The sequence below is a fragment of the Plectropomus leopardus genome, chromosome 10, assembly GCF_026936395.1.
Source record: "Plectropomus leopardus strain MGB_pleo_1.0 chromosome 10, ASM2693639v1, whole genome shotgun sequence".
Taxonomy (NCBI): domain Eukaryota; kingdom Metazoa; phylum Chordata; class Actinopteri; order Perciformes; family Serranidae; genus Plectropomus; species Plectropomus leopardus.
The window spans coordinates 32,074,116-32,099,520 of NC_142185.1; the positions used below are offsets into that span (position 1 = coordinate 32,074,116).

At 37.9% G+C, this 25,405-nt stretch overlaps 1 protein-coding gene across 2 annotated transcripts in view; it reads left to right on the forward strand.

Moving 5' to 3' along the window:
• The first annotated feature begins 22,228 nt into the window (after nt 1-22,228).
• LOC121948961 (radixin) overlaps nt 22,229-25,405 on the forward strand; it is a 45,174-nt gene continuing 41,997 nt past the window's right edge. The window contains exon 1 of one of the 2 annotated variants that reach the window (XM_042494531.2): nt 22,229-22,460. The gene's annotated coding sequence lies outside the window, so the exon portion shown is untranslated. Of the gene's footprint in view, nt 22,461-22,503; nt 22,702-25,405 lie in introns of those variants that run through there. The other variant, XM_088083617.1, reaches the window with a different exon arrangement.

Here is a 25,405-nt window from a genome sequence, read left to right on the forward strand (position 1 = left end):
ACACACTTCCTGAGTTGTCAAGCCTCGAGTTTGGCATTTTGGCTGCCTTTCTAGAAATATTTGAGCCAAAAGTGACCATATTTTGAGAGGAGGAAATTAAAATAAGTGCCTTTTAGGACAATCAAATGCTGAACAAGATTCTTTCAGGCAGCCATAATGAATGTTACAATTAACCTTCATGAACTGCGACTGCTACAGGTACGCCATTACTATGTGAATCCTGGGATACGCCATGATTACATTACCAAACAAACATTGTCACCATCATAGCTACTTGTCATTGGATGTTTTTTTTTGTAGTACTCTGTAAACATGATTATTTATGCTGTAAAGTTGGACATTTTAACTTGGAGATCTATGGAGACTGACTTTCTTTTTGGAGCCAGCCTCTAGTGGCTGTTAGAGGAACTGCAGCTTTTTGGCACTTCTGCGTTGACTTCATTTTTCAGCCTTGGTGGTTGCTGGCTCATTTGTCACCATGATCCTCCGCCAGGATTTCATTTGACATCAATCAGACATGTTTTCATAGACTGGAAAGGGCTTTGGATAGAGCATAAATGCCATATGTTATGTAATTAGTGATGTAAGAAACTGGCTGGTTCCAATTCGGTAGAACATTATTTTCATAAATGAGAAAGAAAGCAAAAAGCACACCTCCGCTGAGATCTAAAGGCCCCTCAGCTGCCCTTAAAGTCTTATTGTAAATGACATCATGGTTATATAACACCAGTCAGAGAGAGGTGATCGGGTCACCAATATCTCAACGTTTGTTTGGACTGCACAGCATATTTTGAGCAATGGATGCTGCTCAGCCAGTGAATACACCAGTGCACAGGGGGATTTCGTAATGGATGTAGAGGAAATGTACATGAGTAGTTATCTGGCCTGTGTTTAACCCTTTAATTGGGAATTCAAACCAAACCTGCTTCAGCCTGTAATAGTACAATTACATAAGGTGAACTGATTAGTGAAGTGATTATTGAGTACATTTTATTTCTTTGTGACCTGTTTCTCTATTCAGCCTTATCGTGCTGACATACATGACGTTGTGCCTGAAATGGTGCTCATCTGCAGCTTAATATTTTCCTCACCATGGACAGCATTGAGCGCCTGCATCTTGAAGTCTCGCCACATCTCAGTGTTGTTCAAATTGTAGTTGTAACATTAGGCTGAAACTTCCTGCATGGTAACATTTGTTTACAGACTGCAGTGACCTGTGATGATTGTGTCATGACTGTGCGCACTTATTTGCAATTTCATGATTTGTCTGGTTAGCAACCTCGTGGTGTGCTATTCAAACTGAAACGACCCCGGTCCGTTCCTTATCTAAAACACCTCTCAACCTGGGTCACTAAGCCGGTCAATGCAGGTTAACCCTTTAAAACACAAAAAAGATTATATTAAAATCAAATTAAAAACAAAATTTTAAAAATTAATGTGATATGACACACAATGAAATATCTGTTAGATAACTTTTTTACACATTTGACCCATTTATAGGCAGCCTTTATTTTATTTGAACCATAGTTCCAGATCACATCGTCAGTAGCAAACACAGTAACAGCAACAATTTCCAGTTTTCATCAGCTCAATAAATCCCTCAAAAGGATTTAACTTACAAATACCCTCAAATCTGATTAATGTAATCATTGTAAGTGGCCCTAAGAGGCTTTGGCCCAATTCGATTCATATCTGACTAACTGAACAATAATAGAAGGAATATTCGGGCGTGTCTCCATCACTGATTAGTGATGGAGTATAATCTACAGCTCTGACCCACTTTCTGCTTTTCTATTGGCTCACATCCCAGCAGTTGTCAGGGGAAACAGAGTTCGCCAGCTGTCATTCACCAGCCTGTTTGTTGGGATTCATTTGAGATTATCAGCATGTTTATTCCCCTGTATGTGTGTGTGTTTGTGTGCAGGTTCAAAGGCCAGGTTCAACACGTCCAGCCCAGTAACCCCGGGTCCTGTCCGCCTGTCATCATTATCAGAAAAGGTATGTTTAAAAGGAAAATCTAGTGAAATGGTTTGAATATTTGATTTGTGATTACAAGACAAAACTTCAAGGAAAAATGAAAATCACAGGAACCAAAGTAGGAACTAAAAATCCCCTTTGAGCACCTCTGTTTGTGTTTTTAACATCATTTGTAGCATTAGTTGTGACTATTATTTAAATTAGACTAACAACCAGCGGGTAAAATAATCTTCCCCTTGTTCACTCGTTATGTGTTATTATCATAGCTCCTCTCTCTCTCTCTTTTTTTAATCCCTTTATCGAATTTTGATTATAAGGGCAAAATACAATGAATGTTATAAACACACAATAAAATTTAATACTAATAAGTAGTAAAGTCTGCTGTTGACGTTTCGTGATGTCGCTACGGTGAGCGAAGCGTCAAAGCAGCGGTGTTAGACGACTTTTGGAATGAGAACGAGCTCCATGAGAACATGCTGAAAGTTCCTAAATTCCTCAAAGGCTTTTGGTCTCCTGGGAAAGTTCCTGTGGTGGGAACATTTGAGTGTGATTCTCACATGCTGACACTGAGTCATCTAAAACTGGACCTCCAAACGTGAGTCAGAGCTGAGTCACATCAGTCTTTTTCATTAACGGATCGCTGTGTGTTGGATATTTATCTGAGGAACCAGGTTGTTTAATTTAGGGCTGCAGGAATGTAGTGTTGTGTCATAAAATGAAATATGATTTAAAAACAGAGTGAATCAGCTGCAGCGTGCTACAGTGCAACAACAAGTGGGATTTCAGTAGAAATTCCTATTCTCAGTCTTGGCATCAAACTCTCCTAAAATCTCGCTTTTGGTTCCCTGAATCTGGAAACTAAGAATCAGGTAGGAGAAACATGCAGAGAGGTCATCCAAAAACGAAGCCACCCACTTCCCCGACCAGAGCACTCCCTGTTCGGTCTGACAAACCCAACATTCCTCACAAGACTTCCTCCCTACGTCTGACACGACAAGTCAAGTCCTCTGTGACTGTGGAGATGGTAAAAAAAAAAAAAGTCATTTGGAAACAGAGGAAGAGGATAGAGAGCAAGATGGACATTTAAATTCCATCAACCATTTCTCTCCAACTTTATTTGGCCAAATCTGCTTCACAAAAGGTGCAAATGATTTAGGTTTTGAGCGATTTGATTTAAAGCAGCTGGTATCAAATGTCTTCTAGCTTCCATTATTCTATCATCATCTTGCCAAAGTAATAATGATAATCAGATAATCAGTCATTTTTCTCCAGAAAAGTAACATTTTAAATCACAGACAGTCTTTAAATTCAGTCTTAAAGAGATGGTTCAGTTATTTTTTGGCACGCCCCAGTTTGGAGATCGGGCAGGAGAACTGACGCAGAAGAAACGTAAAGTCCTGCTGTGGACGGGGGAGCAGTACAATGTACGTATTTTAGCCACCTAAAAAAAAAAACAAAACTGCATCAGTTTAACTGCACGCTATATTGAAAATGTTTGTTTTTTTTTTTTTTACTCTATGGAGAACAGTAATTTCAGTTAATTTAAATGGCCAGGGGGAAAAAAGTGCTGAAAATTTAGAAGAAAAAGAAATCTTTAACATGTTTTACATATAAATAATTCTAATAATTATAAATATAGTTCCTGTACATCCTTTCCCCTTTTTTGATAATCTTCTCTTTTTGCTCAGATGTCAAAAGTTTAAATACTTTTGAAAGGCGTCTTGAATGCATTAAAAGAGAAAGTGATGTCCATCCAGGTTTCAAAGGGTTAATTTACTGTTTTTCTCAATGGAATCTGATTTTGAAAAGAGTGCTTTAAGTTCCCCATCTGGAAAATCACTGTCTGATGGTAAAGTGAGGTGGTAAAAATGTTCTCTATATCACTCACACTTAGACTAACATTTATTTATTTATTCATGTTTTAATTTTAGTTGGCTAGAACACATTTTGTTGCTTTTTGTTGGTACTCAGTGTGCTTCTCGAAACTGGGGACGTGCCCATCAACATCTACTGTAGGTAATATACTGACTATGGATAAGTACCTCATATAAACCCACCTCAGAAGATCCTTTTTGTGTATAAATTTTGCTGTGTGCACCTTTAAGGCATGGCCAGATGCACCGCAGGTTTTACACAGTACCTCTGCCGACAGTAAATCCACACCAGACATCAAACAGCAGCAGGATGAGACCAACAGGTAAACATCTTCATCAGGAGAGGATCAGAGGAATGTAAACGTGTGCGCAGATGACCTACTTAGATTTCCAAATCTCGAGGTTTCGGAAGGTTTTCAACATCTGTGATTGATTAGCAGATATTTCCTGATGATTAATGAGAGCATTTAGCCAAAACCTCACCTGGCAGGTTGAGCCTGGACATGCAGGAGCCAATCAGCATCAGGGGGCCGCGGCGGAGACAAATCACCGTCCCAAGTAATTGCAATTCACCATGGCCTGCGGTTAGCGTTTTTCTGTCCAGCTCACGTGTCGCTGCGAGAGGCCAAATGAGGCCCTCTGACGGCATCACTCCCAGTTTAACATCTGCCATGTTGGATCTGAGAGAAGCACATGCTGCGCGTTTCACCACCTGCTGCTCCCATGTGAACGGAAAAAAATGGGAAAAAGATGACTCAAGGAAAAATGACAGATTCTGCATTCCAGGAAATAAGGAGGAGAAATGTTATTCTGAATGAAATGTGGCGACTGTTTTCTGGAAGGGAGGAGCAGGAGATTTGAGAAATGTTTCAAATACAAATTAAAGATCACTGGAAACAAGCAAACGTGAAGAGGAGGAGGAGGAGGACAAAACCAGACGCAGAGGAAGACACAAAGGAGCTGTCAAGTTCAAAAAGCAGCCGTGTTCTTTTTAAAAGCATCAGTGTTGAGTGCTGGCAGGACTGAGAAGAGGAGGTCCTGTTAGAGGAGGCTGCCAACAAGGTCAAAGGTTAAAGTTTTGAGCTGTAGAGTAACAACACTGAGAGGAAACCTTCACCAGAAGAAAATGTTGGCATCAAACTTCTCTTTTAAAACAACGATATGTTACATTTTGTACGTTTTATACAGAGTACATCAACTTTTCTGAAGTGACGTAGTATATGAGCTGGCTGTATGCAGGTTTCCATTATAATAATAATGGAAAGGCGAGCCCCTTATACATGGGAGCAGCCGCGAATTAGGATTTCTGGGAGGTGACAGTCCACGATTTCACAGAGAAATTGTGAATATTGACGAGTTGTGTGATGCAATAACTCCTCTTGTAGCTCCTGCTGCATCCTTGATGGAGCCAGTTCCTACCGACAAGCACATTTCCATAGCATAAAGTGACTTTTAAAAGCAGAAAATAGCGTTTCCATAACAGTTTTGTGAAATGTGGCTTTTTCCAATCACCTGAAATATCATCTCATGTGAGCATGTGAGATTTTTTTAATTGCAGTGTTCAATTAGGTGTATTTTAGTTTTGCAGTTTCAATTTGCAAAATTTGAGGGATGATAGAAACCCACCTTTAGTCTTTGGGAGGAAAAGGGAAAATGTGAGATGTCTGCCCAGCTGCAGATCACTGTTTGAGACCTAACAACAAAACCAGTTTTTTTAAGCAAGTTTCCAGGAGCTTCTGAGCTGCCGAACATCGGTGTGTGCGACTGGGCTGTGAACATTATGTTTTAACAACATCTTATGCTGTTTGTGTTTCTATTTTGATGATCTCATTGCACATGTGGATACTGAAAATGTTGTGTTAGTTAATGTGCACACAGATACTCAGTATGAAGATGTAAACAGTGTGAACGTACACAGCTTAAAGGATCATTTTCCACTGTGGGAAAAGATTCTGTAAATATGAGCTCAGACTGCCAGTAAACTCCATTAGAAACGCGACTAAAAAACATAAACACAGTTTTTGTTTAGATTTGTTTAGAAATAGCATCATTTAAGTAAATATTTGAAAAGGAAAGTGAGATTGACAAATTCTAGTTATCTTGTTTGGTTCATATTTTCCTAAACTGCTCACAGAGAATATCATTTGTCTTAAAAAATTAAGCCACATAATGTGACCAGTGTTTGTGTTTGATACGTTCTCTGGCCGGAGTTTATTCCTCAGGCTGCTCCAGCAAACCTGAGCTGAAGGTAAAATCCCAAATTGTCATGAATAAACAGACCCCCCGCAGTGTTTTGAGGCTAATGCTTTTCTATCGGTGACCTTTTATTGCTCTCCAGGCAGCCGCACCGCTGCTTCACTGGCCACGCTTTTGACACAAGGGTTTGTTATTTAAATGTCATTTCTATATTTGACTTGGCGAGCGTATTGACCCCGCTGACCTTTGTGTTTGCATTTTCTTTACTGTGCTTTCATGTGTTTTCTATACATCCAAATCTAGGCTTGCTGCCAAGTGTGTGAGACTGTTTTCTTCCACACACACTCGCTCTCTGGCTCACATCTGCTTTTGAATATTTAAATGAAAACTGAAATTAAAAAACTTACATGGGAAACTTGGAAATCTGTCATCCAAAAGCAACGTTTATTCAGCTGCTAGAACAAGAAATCCACTTGAGCAAATTCACTTGAATCCGTCTCTTTTCCTATCACTTCATCACTTAAGCCTAAATATGGTTTTCTCCCACCTTAGTTAGAAATTGGGTGTTTTTTAGGGACTCATTCACTGTGTTTCCAGCAGCTTTTAGTCCCCAAACCTGGGTGTTTTTTAGCAACCGGTAGGCGGGTTTCCATTAACCCTCAAATTGCACAAATTGAAATTCAGAATAAAAAAAATACGCCTAATGGATTTCAGGCAATTCGAACAAGCCATATATTGATGCTGCAGGAGCTACAAGAGCTGTTATTGCATCACATAACTTTTCAAAAGTTGAGCAGATCATGCAGAAGTTTCGATCCACAATTCCTCTGTGAAAATCTGGACTATCAGCTCCCAGAAATCCCTCATACGTGGCCGCGAGGGGCTTGTCTTTGTTATTGCTCGCATAACATGCGTATGTCACCTTTGATCCGAAATAATGTGGGCTAGTGCCGTGGCTGCAATAGAAATAAACCTGCTGATGTTTTAAACATCCATCACCATGTTTCTTGAGAAAAGTTGCATAACATCATTTAATGGAAACGCAGTCATCTTGCAATTGAGGTTTGTCAAAATTTCAGAAATATTGCTTAAATTTTGTGCAAATCTGTAATGGAAATCTGCTTAGTGGCTCTTGTTCCACTGCTTTTTAGTATCCAAACCTGGGTGTTTTTTGGGGACCTTTTTAGGTCCTAAATGTGGATGTTTTTAGCAACCCTTGGCTCTATTTCCTGCTGCTTTTTAGCCTCTTAAGTTTTTTAGGGACCAGTCGCTGTGTTTTACGTGGCTTCTTAGCGTCTAAATATGAGTGTTTTAAGGAGCCTGTCACTATGTTCCCAACGGCTTTCAAGCCCCCAAATAAAGGTGCTTTTAAGCAAACCATTGCTGATTGCCAAGCCAGAATAATGTCACAAAAAGCAATTGTTTTTTTATTGAGACATTGCTTCTTTTCCAGAAAGTATATTTCCCACAAACCAGATATTTAAAGCCAGAACACAATCTTTTTCCAACCAAAACCAAGTGTTTTTGTGCCTAAACCTAACCACGTCTTAACCACAGCATTGTTAAAACTTTGAGTTTTAGAATATCCACATCATAATAATGTACAAATGTATATGTAGTTTGCAGAAATATACAATTTATACCGTTTAGCGATTGGGTTGCTAATCTTTCCAAAAAAACGTCAAATCCACTCAGTCAAAATTATTCCAATCAATTTAGTAATCTCTTTCTGCCTTAATCTAATGTGTATCAAGACAAACACACACACACTCACTCACGCACACACACACTCACAGGACAGCTGAGTTCAAAGTGCTGATTTTGACTTTGGAGGGAAACGAGGTCCTCTCTCTCTCTGTCTCCTTCTGAAGATTCCCAGGAAAGCAGATGTTATCATCACTTTACCAAAATAGGACAGTGAGGGAGAGTGGAGGGCGATGAAAAGGACAAACAAATGACGACCTTGGCAGCATCAACTGTGAACATGTTTCCGAGGACCAATGGTGATATTTCAGTGTCATTTTCTGTTTTTGTTCTACTACTTTCTTTCTTTTTTGTGCTACTTTCAGGTCGTTTTCTTGTATATTTGTACTAATTTCTTGCTAACTTCTGAATAATTTCTTGTTAAGTTACTTATTGCCTTTTTTTCCATTTTCATGTTGTTGTGAGAAATCAAAGGCTTCAAAGCCTTTAAACCCATCACGTGTTTCTTGTTTAGACTATAGAAATGATGGCCAGAAGTATAAAAATATTAGATATGAGTAGTTTTAATCCAGAAGACAACATGACCTATCAAATCTTTACAAAACTCTCAGATACGTTTCTCAGAAAGCCACAGGAGTCATGCTGTGGATTTATTTCCCCCGACGTGCTTTCCTCCTGCTGTTTTCTCTCTCAGTTGCTCCATTCCTCTGTGATTCTCCCTCTTAGTCTCCTGCTTCTTGTCACTTTGATTCCCCATTTCACATTTCATCTTCATATCCGCGGCCCGCCCCCGTCTTCCCTTCACCTCTCTGTTTCTGGCCGCCGCTCTCTGATGTTGTGACTCCGCCATATAAAGCCATGGAAACACCGAGGGTCCCTCACTGCGGGCGACACGTGCCACATGTCACTGACTGGACTGCATGTGAATGAGCCCCTCTGAGTAAAACTGTGACAATCATCTTATTTACAGCATTTATTCACTGTGTTTTTAGTACTGTAGAGTGGGTAATACTCTGCAAAATATATGTGAACTATGATGAATATTATGAAATGATTGCATAGTAAAATAATATATATACAGTGTAAGTATACAGTGTAAATATACAGTCTTTCAAAAGTATTTTTTCAATGTTTTTGAATATCCCAGCCCGGTTGCCTGGAAGAAAAATGTTGGCATTGTACTTTTCTGCAAACAACAGAAATGTAAAATTTGCATGTTCTGTACCAATAATATTAAAATGTATTTTGTCATCAGAGGTGGAGGGATGGTTGCAGACCACTGCTGGAGACCCACAAACAACAAAACTGGTTGTTTTTTAGCATGTCTTGCTGCATCTTCCAGCAGCTTTTAGACAACAAACGTGGGTGTTTTTTTTAAGCGCCCTGTCACTGTATTAGTATATAGCCACAGACAGCGACTGTTTTTTTCGTTTTAGTGTATCTGCTACATCATAATGTACAAATGTAACACATCTGTGGTTTGTAGAATTGTACAATGCCAACATTTATTCTGACGATTGCATTGCATATCCATTTTATTGGAGTAACTAAACACAAATAATGAAAAGTACCTGCCTGGTTAGATAGCCACTGATTATTATTTATTTAATGGCTGAACTGTCCATTGAATTTCCCCGTTCCTTCAACACGCCGACCACTGAGCACCACAGGGAACATTTTCATTAAGACACTTTGATTTCTGTCCCAGTTTTACATCATAATAGGCGTCATTACAATAATAACAATAACAAGAACTACAATTACCATTCTTAACACAATTAGGGCCCAAATTTGATCTATTCAGCACTTTCTTCCAGCCAGAAGCACATTGTTCCACCTGAATAATATTTCATTTGGCATCCAGAAGCACTGATGGCCTGTTTCCCCGTTTCTCCTCTGCAGAAAACATCACGTCACCTCGAAGACAAAGCCAAACTCTGTGTTGGCTATCCAAGTCTGTGTTGGTGCGGTTGCCAGAGCTTGACACCCAAACAAAACTCACGTAACTGACATTTACAAGATGTGAACCGTGTCCAGATGATATGTGGAGCGGTGGATATCTGATGAAAGTCAGAGTATCTCTAAAAATATCTAGGGGAGGGAAATTAGGAGAAGCAGGTTTATTTTCTTGGCCTGTTTTCTGTAAGCTGGTGGGCAGCAATAAAATTTACAACTGAAATATTACAATCGCCAGAGCTCTAAGATGACAGATACAGGACAGTGAGGTCTGTCTCTGGGTAATAAAAAGCAGAGAAGTCCTGCACTTTCACTTAGCCTACATTAAATGCATTTTACAAGCACCAGTGACAGGAATACATGTCAGAGTGATCCCACATTATATGCAGTTAAAGGATAAAGCAGGTGTTATTCTGTATTGTCTCATAGTGCACAAAGCCAATATAAATACTTATACTGACATTTTTTAACTCTCAAACTTTGAAACTTGTCACTCTGAGCCCCAAACACATTAATTAACCTTTAAAAATGGTTCACAAATACATTTTTAAAATAGAAAATCCCAGTGATTTGGGTACTCTGATACCTCAGAGGCATACTTTTAGTCACATCTCACAGGTGCTTTATACTATCATTTTTTTAATGATTTTGATCAGTAACTAATAACTTTTTATCAGTGCTTTCTGTTATTGTTTTTAAAAGTACCAATGTATTGAGTTTTTGGGCATGAATGGATTACAGAATGAGACAACCAGGCACAGGCCCAGGGACCAAAGGTGTGAAGGGATCCCTGGCTCTCTCTTACAAAATGTCACTCAAATGAACACAAACCAAACAGGAGGAGATTCAGAATGAGCACAAAGTGAAACATAACAACCAAAAAAGACGTAAATTATATTATCTAAAAGAGACACAAAATTACGTCAGACACCAATGACCAAAACGACAAAAAGAAAGACAAGGAGACACAAAATACCACAAAGAGACACAAAACAACCTCAAGCATGCACAATATAACAAAATGACAAAAAAATGACAAAAAAAGACAGAAAATCATATATGAGACACAAATTACGTCAAAGAAACACAAATTACTACAAAACTACACAAAACAACCACAAGGAGACACCAAAAGACAACAAGGAGAAGTGAAGGCACTGCTTCAAAGCAAAAAAAAAAGACTAATAATGAAAAACTGATGTTGATTCAGATCTCAAAGGTTTAAAAGACAAAAAGTTTGAATGACTGTGTTTTTATTTCAATTATTTTATATTTTACAATGGGGTCAAAATGACCTCTAGTTGGCTTGACCAACATATTCAAAGTTTGCTGACATGTACAACATTTTCTTCTGTTTCTTGGGCTGAAAAAAAAGAAAATATTACCCATAAATGGCAAATATTATAAGAAAAAAGTTTTAAAAGGATTTATGCAAATGGGAAAACATTTCTAAAGGTGTTCTGAGGTTAGAACAAGTTAATTCTTTACCATAAATCATTTACAGTGTCTTTTAGTTTGCCTGTACCTTTTGAATAAATACCAGAAAGTTCAATCGTGGTCAGAGAACATTCAGTCACACCAACATACATTGTCAAACCACCTCCATGTGCAAACACTATTGTGAGCTGTACTGTACTGTAAAGACACTTGTAATGAGGACATAATGGAGACTGTGTTGACTCTGCTATCAAAAGAGACAAACCTCTGTTTGCTTAACACTTCAAGGAATCAATAGACGAAGAATGCCACGTGCAAACATTAAGATTAAACTTCTCTGCACTGTTTGTTTGATATGACAGGTGACAGAGATCCTGAGGTGGAGTCTGTAACAGCGGCTGGAGATCTGCTGCCCTCATGTGGCAGCAAAGGAAACTTCCAGTGAGATTTTAACCCTTTGAAACCTGGATCAGTGTCAGTTTCCTTGACCTGCTCTCAGATGCCTTTCATGAGCTATATAGCCCTTTGAACTCAGAGGTAATTGATTTATTTTAAAATCATGGAAAAAAGCAATAAGGAGTTTGATAAGAAATGTTCCATAAATACATAATTTTAGATTTTTTTTTAAAGCAAGGGGAAAAATAAGAAAAATAGCTAGGGAAAAACTATATTTATCATTATCATAATTACATTTTTATTGATTATTGTTGATTAATTCTATTAATAATTACATTTCATTACAAAATGTTACAAAATTGTTATAATAATAATTTTGTTTTCTAAAAAAAACTTTTTTTATCTTCCGTTTAATTTCTATTAATCTTTGTTTTTGTTTTTCGTTCTTTCAACTAATATTCAGGTAATTTTCTTGTAATGTTTGATATCAAATAATTGCTGCTGTAACTAATCATTATTCTGCACTTTAAGGACAGTGTCTGTTTGAATAATTTAACATGGTATTTTAATTGCATTAGATATGTATTTAGCATGGATGTATTATTGAGAAGGGGTCCCCTTGTGTGGGAAAACAACACTGCGCATGCCCGAAGACAGTTAGCACAAACATGATGGCACGTGGGGCTGACTCTGATTGGCTGTTGCGCCTCTACATTCTGATTGGCTGTCCGTCAGCCGTTAGCGTTTCTTGGACGATGAAAGTTAATTTTGTGGATTAGCGTTTACAGCACCAATTTTAAAGTCTGTCTTTTGAAGAAAAACTTTAAACTAAACACTTTGCTGTCCACCAGACTCGGGATTTTGTTTTCCAAACCAGCATAAACGGATATATTCACAGTAGACTGGTTCTCCACCTGTCAACGTCGCCGGCTAACGTCATCTACCAAAGTTAGCTTAGTTTAGAAGAGGAGAGTTTTGTTTTGCTTCCGGTGTGAGATTTTTGGAGTCAAGAACAGACTTTTCGGGATCACAGGCATCTTTCTGATAGGGTTTCCAAACATGAAAGCAGCCGGACAACGCTGTGAAAGTTGGCTTTTTCGGCAGAGCAAATATGGCTAACATTAGCTAACGTTAGCTACCCAAACTGACAGCGCTGACGTCACAGTCGGCAACGGAAACATGAACACGAGGAGACAGGTACGTGCTCAGTCTGTCTCTGCCTCTGTGTGCAGGCGTATCACACATGTGAAAAAGTGTAATGTCACGTTGTATATATTTTTTGTTTTTGCTTCCGTCTAAGCAGCCTAGTAGCTGTTACACCTGTACACCACCTTTATTTCCCCACGTAGAGTCACCACTGCGTGTTTTGAATGCATGCATGCATGCATTCAGTCACTTGTTGCATGCATGCATTCAATCGCCATTAGAAATGACAAGAATGGACCTTTTTCACAGCAGACATTTTGACTTATTATATTAGGAGAAGTACAGGCGAAACTGTTAATATTTAGGATGGCTTAGTTCCATTCAGTTTTCAAGTTAGTTATTACAGTGAGCCAGCATGGGTAATAAAAATGCCTTCTCTAAGTGGAATGCAGCTATCATTAATTTAATTAAACACACCTGCTCTTTTCCTGCAGTGACATGTCAACATTTCTGGAGTGCAAAAGGTCTATAGAGAGAGGGACACTTTACAGTGACATCCTCAATTTGTTTGTTTTGCTTGACTAACAATGCAAAAACAAACTATATCTCCCACGCATAATTATTATATATATATTAAAATGATAGAAAACAGAAATAACAAACATATGTAAATCTGGAGCCATGACATAATTACTTTTGCTTGACCTGATTGATAAAAAAAAGTTGTAGGGATGCATGATAATATGGGCACAGCATGTGTGTACAAAACGTAAACCCTAAGTTGAATTATTTTTCTTATTTGTACAAGGGATGCAGATTGCATACACTGAAGAGCATTGTTTTTCATGTCTTTATTTTCTGATGGGCCATCACAATAAGAATATACATATTATGTTAATTGTAAATGTTGTAAATTTCACTATAGAAGAAGGAAAAAAGTGGTATTTGTCAATATTGTTTAATCGGCCAAAGGATTTGTTATATATCAGCAAAAAAATCATGTCTTGCATCCTAACAAAACTTGATAAATAACCTATAATTTCGGCATTATTGTTTCAATGATTTCTGTATCCTGGACAATACAGTTATTTGACAGGCTGTGGACGGAGGGACATTAATTCGGTGAACTCAGTAATAATTAGAAACATTGGTATCAAAATCCAAAATGTAATTCTACATGAACAAAGTCAAAGGCCATGATGTACTTGATTTTGTTTTGTCATGTTTATTGTATTTTGGGGGGAATTTTGTTTTAGAAAATAGTGTTTTTATGGATGATTTTCTATGTTCTTCTTTAAAAATAATGATTTGCATTGTTACAACTTTGATAATTAGGCATTCAATGTATGTATCCTGGAGGACACGCTGCCCAGATAAGTGTATAGTTACTCCCAGATATACTAATGTTTTCAGGCCTATTCTGTGAAATGAAGGTGTGAAACATTTACTGCTATTTATTTTTTATTCTTATTATTTTTCTACTTGATGGTTCAGCAGATTTATACCAATTTGCTTAACTGCGCCACAAAACTTTTTCACTCGACTAGCCAAAACCATCCATAATAGGATATATTGACGGGAGCATCACAGTGAAGATGTAAGTATAAAAACAGGAATTAAATGTCTTTTTCTGACGTTCAATTGGTGGTTGTTTATTCAAAGATTAGATTTGTGTCAAGTGCTGAAACCATACTGTATGTAAACCATGGTTCAGGGGTTTTTGGGTTTTTTTTGGCATATGAACTGTTGACGAAAGAAGAAAGTGTTAAATTTATACCCTAAATGGGCAATGTATCTCGGGAGATACAATTTGTAATTTAGAAACTAAAGGTCACATTTTGGAAAAAAAAAAAGAAATCAATCATGAAATCCCATAAATTTAACCTAGAAACATTAGAAAATATTAGTTATCTAATTTTCCAAATATTTACATGTGCCTGCCCATTTAAGGGTTAACATTAGAGAAGCTTCTCTGTAAGGCTAATACAGGGCATCACATATGTGCTGTAAAAGGTGCTGTAACCTCAATTTTCTCCTTCCTTTCAAACATGTATTGCTTGTGTGAGGCTCTGATGTGCTGCACTATTGTCTGTGTGATTGCTTGTGAGTAAGTGAGGTCGGTGAATCACAGCCCTGCTTTTCCTTTCGTTGTTCATTTGGGACCTTTATGCTTTCACGATGCTACTTTGTTAATCAGATGTGCTCTGTAAAAGTCATTTCTAATCTCAGTGGGAGTTAGATAGAGTCTGAGCAGAATGTAAGCTTTGCTCTTTTGTAATAATGTTTCTGAACACACAGGGAAGTGGAGGTGAACGAGTGCCTGCAGGTCTCGCCCTGATATTTCCTCCAGGAAGATAAAGACCTGCAGACCGGCAACAATAATCATCACATGGGAAGATTAGCCTGAACCGCTGTTTGAAGGTCAGTGTGATGTAACCTTTTCTCCGAGCTTAGTAATGCAACAAGACATTTCAAAGATTTGATTTCATACATGCAACACAGTCACGACTCACGAGCAGATCTCTACTTATTTTGGCAACTCTAGTTGTGAGAGTCCTCCTGGTTTTAAAAGGCAGATGTGTCAGATTATACAGTGTGAATAATTGAAGTGATAGATCATCAAGTTTAAAAGTCACTAAAAATTAGGCCTACTTCAAAAGGAGCACATTTAACTTGTAATACAGAGAAGCCCACTATAGTTTATGTGCTGCATTGGTGAAACACTTACTCAAGTATTATACTGTACAAATTAGATGTATTTGTACTTCACTTTGAGTATTTCCTTCTAATGCCAGTTTCTACCTTTGCTCCACTACATTACAGATTTACAAATTAAGATTTTCAGGAAACAACACATGAAAATAATCAGTCAAATTAATCGATTGAATGTTAAATGGCAACAGTTTTGGATAATTGCTAAGTAATTTTTCATGCAATAATATTTCTCCAGCTCCAGCATTACAAAAGTATTAAGAGGACTGTCTGCTTTCCTTTTTATTATTTTAATTTTTGTTTTTGAGGCAAGGTCCCCCCACCTTATTTCATATAAAATACATGGTAGCTAATGGTGGGATAGAATTTTTTTTTATCCTGTTTGATTTGTTCCATAAATTACACATATGATTTTTGTCAATTTTCATTGATTTCCAATCTTTATTCATATTTCTAAATAAATAAATAAGCAAAACCCCAAAGACTGGCTCAGATCTGCATTTCTGCGTCTTTCTACCAACATATGTAGACTATCTGTAAATCCTTCAGATCGAGAGCTCTAATCTGTCCACTTTATTTTTTCCGTTATGTTAAGCGTGTTTGGCCTTTTTCAGTTCTTCACGTGGAGATCAGGTTCAGCTAAAGCCTGCTCAAGGACAGCTGAGCAGGTGTTTGAAATGGATTCATGTGTTTGAGGGATAATCAGCAGCCTGTCCTTGACACACTTAATGCAAACCAGTTACGCAAACATGCAGGAGGATGATATGAGTTCAGCTTCTGAGGAAATTGTTCACACTAAGCTAAATGATCTTTGGCTCAGTGAAGGCTCTTTATCCTTCTGCACTCCTGCTAAATTGTTTCATAAAAACAGAGTAAAATTTATATTTATTTAAATACATAGTTTGTGTGCGTTTGTGTATATACAGTGTGGATGCTATTACCATAACAAAGATGATTGATGAGCTGAAAAGTATAATGACACAACGGATCCTAAATCCTTATACAATAAAACAAAACCATAAAAAAACGACAGGTCATGATGTAGCGTTTAAATTTTACATTGGAGCCATGCTTTGTTCCACTTTCTATTAAAGTTAATGAGGCGGGCACGACAAATCAAACTACAATCCATCATATCTGTGTTTTTTAATCTTTGACAAAAAATTCCTCCACAAAATTAGAAAACAGACCTTATCTATGATGAGTAACATTAACTAGTTACACTAGCTATTAACTTTAAGCCACTTATGAGAACACATTTAGCTTCTCTAATGTTATAATAATAATAATAAATAACGCAACACAAAAGAACTTAAATAGAAAATAGAAAAAATGTACAATAAAATATGGTTTAAAAAAAGTACAATAACATGACAATTATGTACAATAAAGCGATTTCAGAAAAAGAAAGATGTACAGTTCTGTGGCAGAGATGTGCAAAAATGTTCTGTAAGGAATGTGCAAAAGTTAACAGTAGAGCATATATGCAATGTGCAAAGCTAATAGTCCAAGGTGTACATTAATGTACCACATATACATGGTGTCACCAGCCCCATGTCCGTCTCTCCATTTCAGAGGAGAAAATGGACTCAAAATATACAAGATATCTAAAGATATATACAGTACATCAACCACGTGATGACAGACAGAGCCATGACCTGTTTGGAGACCAGTAAAAGGAAAACGCACACACATATTTTTTTTTGTATAAAAAGGCAGTCAACATAATGTAATGTCTGTTTTTTAATCTGATGGAAGGATTTTTCAGTCAAAGTTAAAACAGCAGAAATATGATGGATTATAGTGTGATTTGGTGTCATGCCCCCCTCCTCAAATAGAACTGACACAGAGCTCAGAATCTGTGCAAAATTGTCACCAAAGTCATGTCCTTGATTCAATGCAATCCTTAAGAGCGCGTTTTTTCTTTACTGTAGAGCCGTTGTATTTTGTGTTGCCATGGAGACAAACTGCTGTCGTGACCTTAAGCGTCCACAGGGTGTCACTGTTGCACAACTTGAAAGTGAAAATACAACCAGCCCTCGTGAAACGTTTAAATTTTACACTCTTACAATGAAATGTCAGGCACAATATAATAATTGAGTCAGTGGTAGCTTGCCTGTATGAAATATTATTAAAGCCCTTTTCATGCATACAATACAGGGTGTTTTATAATAAACTGCAAAAGAAAATAAAACTTAAAACAAACATATTAACCCCAGGAAACATGAGCAAACTGGCTTTTTTTTTTTCAATAGAAAAGAAGGCAATGAACAATGGAAGAAAAGAAAACCTAAAAATTAGTAAAAGGAACAAAAAAGTTTCTGAAAATTAGCTACTTAAAAAATTAGAATAATTCTCTAAAATTATTTCAAATATATTATTATGTGATGTGTAAATATACTTAAGTTTTAGAATTTTTCCCAAGTTTTGAAATAAAATCCATATTACTAATATCTTGCAAATTGCAAAGAAAATTGCTCACTGCCTTTTATCCCATGTTTTTAAAAGACAAACATGAAAGGCGTCTGAAGGCTGCACGTGAAAAGTGATATTGATCATTGAAGGTTTTAAAGAGTTGGAAAACAAAGTAAAACTGAATAAAATAAAACCAATTCATGAAAAAAACAATTAAATTAGAAAAATTGCCCAAACAAACTAGAAAACAAAACTTAAATTGTAAGATTTAAAAGGTGAGTCTTCCTGAAATCACTTAAATTGTATATTAGATATTTATGTGAAGCCAAAGTGATTAATTAAAGTCTTAAAAGACATTCAAAGACCTCAATTCACCTGTGTTTCTGGAAGAGAATTAGGCTTCTAGTTGTGTCATTGGAGTGCACTGATAAGATTACTGTAATCCCATTTAATGTACTACATTACTTCCTAAAAGTGCCGTCTGAAAGCACTCCGCTGAGTGAAAGTGTGAGGACGTGGCCTTGAAGAGGTGAGAAAGAGAAGAGGAACCAAATGTGGGAGGAATGTGAATAACATGAAAATGTGTAAAGCACTGAGCTGACATTTTCCCACATAGAAATGTACGTTGATGTTCAATGTTCAATATCGCAGATACTGATGTCATAAACATCAGCTGCTGCACGGTTGAACCTGAGACCTTCTCTCAAACTACCAGCCTGCCTCGATTTATTTCACATTTTCAACCATGCAGCTTTTTAATCCTCCTCGCAGTGTTTCACATGGATGTCAGTGTTAAAATGGGTCAGAGATGCAAACTGATGAATCAATTCCCTGAGAGATCTGCCATTATAATCTGGTCCATTTTCATCTGACGTCTTTCTCGGTCTTTCTCCCTGTGATGAAGCGGCTGGCATCCAGTGTAGCAGTGCAGAGCCATGCAATGCTTTTGATCACTGGAGCCTGTTTTCACAACTAATATTTGACACTGTGGACAGTCTTTCTGATCTTCAAATACTTAAAGATGTCCAATAAATTGTGAGTAAAGTCCCAAATATTGTGTAAGCAAAATGACAGATGGATAAATGACTAATTCACTTCTTCTTTTTAACTCTTTGAACCCACAGCAAATTGATTTCTTTCAAAAATGTGGAAAAGGCAATGAGCAACATATGAAGAAATTATTTTAAAAAAAGTAAAAAGTACAAGAAAATGACCTAAAAATTGGAGGAAAAAAACAACAACAAAGAAAATCAAAGTGAAAAAACAACAACAACCAAACAAAAAAAAATACTAAGGGGCTACCAAATACGGAGACCAATGTGAAAATTTGAAAAAACAAATGGCTCCTTCTAGAGCCAGTGTTGGTTTGTCTGTTCTACGCAACTGTAGAGACATGGCGGGGCAACTTGGTGATCTCCGTAGACGAGGACATAAAGGACTCAGGATATGGACCCTGAGTCTGAAATAAAGGATATAAAAGGTGCATTCTGAGGTGACAAAATCAGGAATCTTATTTTCAGGTGATTTTACACAAACAAACTTCTTATATTATATTCCATTTCTGCCAGTATATCCCCCTGAAGCCTTCACACTGGACCTTTAAGTAAATATAATCAGCACTGATTGACAAAAATGTTAAGCATAACTTTTGTGACATTAATTTAAAAAGGACACGGGGGCGGTGACAAGAAGAAGGTCTTTTTTTTGTCTTTATGCTCATTAGAGTATCAATATTAGGAGCCTAACTTGTAGATCAAGAGGAAAATAACATCTGCAGAAATATGGCTTATTGCATACTTTATATATTGGCACTGGTACAGGTGTATGTAGAAATACCTCTTACAGCTCTTTTATAGCCACATTTGTTACTTTGCTAAAAGTTAGTGCAACAATTAAAATGTCAGTATGAAATACTTCATGTATATGGTGAGGAAAAATGGTTGTTATGCTCTTAAATATTGACATCAGCAGTGGCTCTCATGGAGCGTGCAAAGCAGATTACACACCATCGATGATGTCCTGGTGTCTTTTTCTCATTATGACTTCAGGTTGAGGCAAGCTGCGTGCCAGTGACTCACAGGTCAAACAAGACACATCCCTCCCCCTCACAACCACATGGGCTCTGTTTCACAACATATGAAGCCTTATTTACAGGCCGGGATGAACTGAGAGCGTTTTCAGGAGGTGTAGATAAGCCGCACAGCCTGGTGAGGTGGAAGGAAATGTGCAGGTAATGTATTTGTTTACTGAGTATTCTCTTTCAGTGAATACATTTATTTTAAGAGTAAACATATAAGGATGGTTTAGCTTAGACAGATCTGTTTCATTTTTGTTGTTGTTTTCCTATCTAGACATTGCCTTGCCTCTGACATCAAACTGTCAGAAAAAGTACTCCAAATAAATTTAATACATTTAAAACATAAATATAACTATCAAGATACACTCTTGTGTCTCTGTAGTGTTTACACCGTTCTCTATAGGCAGGTTTGCATGTTTATGCAGTTGATGCGTGTAGTTTAGTAGAAAATAGTTCCTACATGAAACTGCTCACAACAAGGTCTGTCGATTACCCTGAGTAACCAGATCATGATTTCTGGAAAGAGACATTGCGTTGTGGAGCTTTCCAGATGTATTTTTGATGCTGTGAGGACCACAAGCTGAATGCTATCTAGTTTCATTATATTGGAGATAAGGCAGATATCTCTACAGCAAACCCAAACACTCACATCAAAACAGTGTAGATCCATAAAAAGCACTATAGTTCACAGGAAAAATACATATTTTTGATTTTGGTTTTAAAGTGTCATTTTAGCCATTTGAAACCTTGAACAACATCACTATTCTTGTGCTTTCAGATGCCTTTCATAAATATTTAACTCTCTGAACCCCGAGAAAATTGATGCGATTTCTTTTAAAAGCATGGGAAAAAAGGCAGTGAGCCACTTTGTAATGAATGCCTCACAAATAGCAAGAAATAAGTACATTTAGGAATGTATTTTTTTAAATCAAGGGAAAAATGTCTAGGGAAAATCTATCGCAATTACATATAATAAAATACAAAAATGTTAACATTTGTAAGCACTTCTCCAAGGTCATTTCCTTTTTTAACTTTTCTTTTTATAACTACTTGTCAGGTAATTTTGGTGTAGTTTTTACATATTTCTTGATAACTTGAGTCATTTCTGCCATTGTACCTCATTGCCTTCCTCCCATGCTTCCAGTGTTCAAGCCAATTTGCTCAGTTTTCAAAGGATTAACCCTTTGAAACCTGAGCAAATTTCGATTTCGATTCGATTTCTTCCAAAACCATGGCTACAGGGTGATGAGCAACTTAAAAACAAAGCAAGAAATTGGTAAAAAGTTAAAAGAAAATGACCTAAAAAAAAAAGACCTCCCAAAAACTGCAGATTTTGGGTTTTTTTTCCTGTAACATGATTTTAAATAAATAATTGTAATGATTATAAAAATTTTTTCCTGGACATTTTCCAGTAGTTTTAATACATGTCTAATAATCCCCCTCCTTTCTCTAAAAGTGATTTTGAGGTAATTTTCTTTGTCACCTTTTGCTAATTTCTTGCAATTTATGGGACCTTTCTTTCTAAGTTGGTCATTGCCTTTTCCCAGTGTTTTTGAAAGAAATAAAACCAATGTGCTTAGGTTTCAAAGGGTTAAATATCTTGTGAGAGGTGTACGAACACAGCACAAGAAAAGTGATATCCAGGGTTTGAAGGGTTAAGTCACATTTTTACAAACAGTTACCTGGCACATGAAGTCTACATAGTAGGAGTCTACCGATATTGGATTTTCAGGGCCGATACCGATTAGATGTATTTAATGACACCAATAACCGATATTTGGAACCAATATGCATTTACATTTAAAATGAGATTCCTTCTGTCAACATTTAGAGTTAAAAATATAACAAACACCAACACAAAACTCTCATGTTAAATCAAAACCAAAACTTTCAACGTCAGAAGTTCTCAGCAACTTTTTGTTTTATAAAGTCAAGTGAAAAATGAAATTATAAAATGAATGAAATAAGCTTCCTGAGGTTTCACAAATTAAAAGTTACTCACAAGCTGACACTCTCTGTGCACTTTTTAATTGATTAATTTGATCAATAATAAAATAAAATGCTGATGCAAATAATCTGCAAAATACCAAATATCGGCCAGGGCAACGATCTGTCGACCCCTACTACAAATAAGTTTATTATTAGTAGTGAACTCAGAATTTAAGTGTGACCTAACACTTTAACCAGAAGGATCTCTGTGCTATAAATGTCTCCTTTTGGGGTGAGGTAAAGTTTGGGACCCTGAGGTGACACTCGGCTGCTCTGCAGAGTTTCAGTCACGGGTGAGGGAGGGAGGGAGGGGGTGAATCTGCAGGACTCCGCTCACCACGCCTCGGTACGGTAAGTTCGTCAGCCATATTGACTGTCTGTACCTCTTCTCCGGTCGTGGGAGCCTGGCGGAGGAGTCTGAAGCCCGTATCGCAGTACGCTCTCGGTACGTGTCCGGTAAACAGCGCAGAGGACGGGAAGGTGAAGCGCTCTATTTTTACCCGCTGTGGATATATAAAGCCGCGCTGCCAGCTGGAGGGGTTGACAGTTGGACACATCCTCAGCGCAGCCAGGCGTTAGAGGTGAGTTTAACCGCCTTCATCTCCGCCTGCTTTAAGCCGTTCAAACGAGGGGGGATTTATTTTCTTCTCCGGGCTGGACGTGTTTTTACGCAGGCCCGTTAACCAGCCGCAGCGCTTCTAACTTATTTCACAGCTCACAGTCATCTGACGGGCGGTGTGCTCCGACGTGAGCTTCAAATATTTTTTTTGCTTCACCTCTGTTTCTAACCGGCTTCTTGCACGTTTCGGGACGGGAGGACGGGTGAGTGAAGTGGTGTCACTTTGCGCTGAGGTGCTGTGTGTCAGTTAAATGTTATGCAACAGAACAAGGCTTACATTAGCAGTCACTGTAATTAGATGCTTGTCCCTTTTTTTCTAGAATGACCTGTCCACAGACTTATATTACGCATCCAAACCAACTGTTTACAAATCCACAGCCATTTTGGCGTTTGTCAATGCCTCACCATTGACACCTACGAGCATGTTCGTGCACAGCTCCGGTGTTGAAATTCAGCGGTTTACTGTTGCTGTTTGTCATGTTGGAGGGCTCTGCTGCTCTTTTGTAAAGCTCGCAGTGGAAACAATGTTTCTTGCGCCGTTTGCAACTTTTGCAGCGAGTCCTGCTGCTGCTGACGACGCGCTTTTCTTCTCTGCAACAATGTGGCAAACATCAGCTGCAAAAACATAATTGTCACATAGGAGCTGTAAATATTTCTGGACTCTTCTTCTAGTGGTCTGAAATACTTGTGGTGGATGCAGATTCCGCTGTGAACCAGGCAAACCCGCCTTTATCATGTGAATAACTGCAGCCTGACACTTGTTGCTATAATTGAAAAAAAACCCACTCATTTACGCCAGAGGGATCAATGCCAGCTCGTACGTGATAACGAAAATATCTCCTCCGTAGGTTTTGTGAATTCAAGTGAGTTTACCCTCCGCCGTGGAAACCACGCCGAATTACGCAGCGTGTAACACGGACTAGTTTAGCTTTCGCACGTAAACCGCGGTGCTGAATACAGTCACATTAGCGCGCCCACTCATGATGCTATAGCAGTCCATCTGGCACAAACAGATGCTCCGTCGGCGTCAGGGGAAGTTACGAGTCTCTGATTGGCCTCATTACAGCAGGGGAAGTGACTTTATTGGCTATTACCCCCGTCAATCAAATCCTCCTGTTGCTCCTGGCTCCGCCTCCTCTGGGGACCAAATTACAACTCATTTGAGAGAGAGGCTTGGTACATCATGACATGAGATACCTTTGACGGCTGGTTTTGGATTTCTCTCTGCGCCGCAATATTTTGTAACCTAATGAGTAATCTCATGGCTCGAGATCAGTCATGTCTTATTCTGCCAAACGTGCATTAATAGAAAATAGAGGTTGGTAGTTGTCGATGTTTGTGTTGTTGTGCAACTTCAGTGAAGGTTTACGTTCAGTTTGTCACTAATGCTGGCTTCTGAAGAGGCCCAGAGTTAATTTTAAATTCTCCACACCCTTACATGAATAGAAAGATGAAATGTTTATATATTTAATAACAGAAAAGTGTTCAGTTACCACCTGGAAAACTAAAGTTTTAGGTCATGTGGTGTCCCAGTATATGAACCAATTTGCTTGCACTGCTCATTATAGGTGAACTTTCCATTTTGGAAGAATGTAGAGCAGGGATACTCAATTTACTTAGCAGGTGGTGCACTTTTGTAGAATGACAGCAGGCCAGGTGCTATTTAATACAGAAACACAAATAACTGAAAAATATAAAATGCAGGATTTTTCCTAAAAACGATGTATAGACTCATACAGGAGTATTCTCGTACTCTAAGTGTGTGCTGATGTATCTATCTGCAGGACCTCTCCCTGTGTTTTCTTCTTCTTTTGGCTGTGTAGTTACTGGGCAGAGCGCGCAGGTGAAGTCGGGACTTTATACAGAGGTATCGTCCAGATGCTAGACCTTAAGCACCATGCATCCAATACCCCTATTTGCTAAAATTTGCTCATGCTCGCAGGTTTTTTAACCCTTTGAAATGTGAGCTAATTTGCTGGATTTCTTTCAAAAACATGAAAAGAGGGCAATGAGCTACTTAAGAAGAAATGACACAAAAATAGCACAGAATTACAAAGAAATACCCGAAATTTAGCAAAAAGGAGTCTAAAAAAAAGGCAATAAGATTACTTAAAAATTAGCAAAAATAGCATCTTACCAGCAAAGGGGACAAACTTAACGCGTCCACCTCAGTGTTGTGTTTTCATCAGTGGCAATCGAGCAGCAGGCGATAAATACCAGTGACTGTTGCAAAGTCATTTGGCCTGGGCGTGGATGCCGATTGTACACTTTCTCTTTGCATTAAAAAGCCAGAAGTTAGCAGGTGTTTTTTTGTTCATGTTGTTTGTGCAGTGGAAAAGGAAACAAAGAAAATTGCCGACACAGCACTGAAAAAATGCAAATATAGTGAGGCGACACGCAGAGCCGAGTGAATGTGGGGTGGATTTTCACTTTCAGTTTGCTTGTCAGTGACTCTTTTCTCAAGAGAAGTAAAGTAGCTTTGACTTTGAAACTTCAGCAAAGCAGCATCTACAGCAGTGTGTTGGTATTCCAAATGAAAAGGTCGTGGTTTTCTTTGTGCAAAATGGTCTAAATTTGTTTCTGCACAAATAAACAGCCGAATTATTCGAGAAAGCAAATTGGCCTCGGATTCGGCGTTTGAAACTGGCTGAATCTCGACGATTTTTTCACACGCCAGCTGCTGTGAGACAGTCTGAAACTGGTCTGCAGTGTAACTGTGGGTTGTGATACTGAATGGTTGGAGATTTGGCTGATTGAGCTTCTTAGATAGAAAAGTTGATACATTTCCTCTAAGTTATTCTTATTTGTCATTTCCAGTTTCCATAGTTTACATTTGCACATTAGTTGAGTAGATATTTATGAAATTGGCTCTTATTTTTGTACTTTTGTTCCATCAGCTATGGTTAC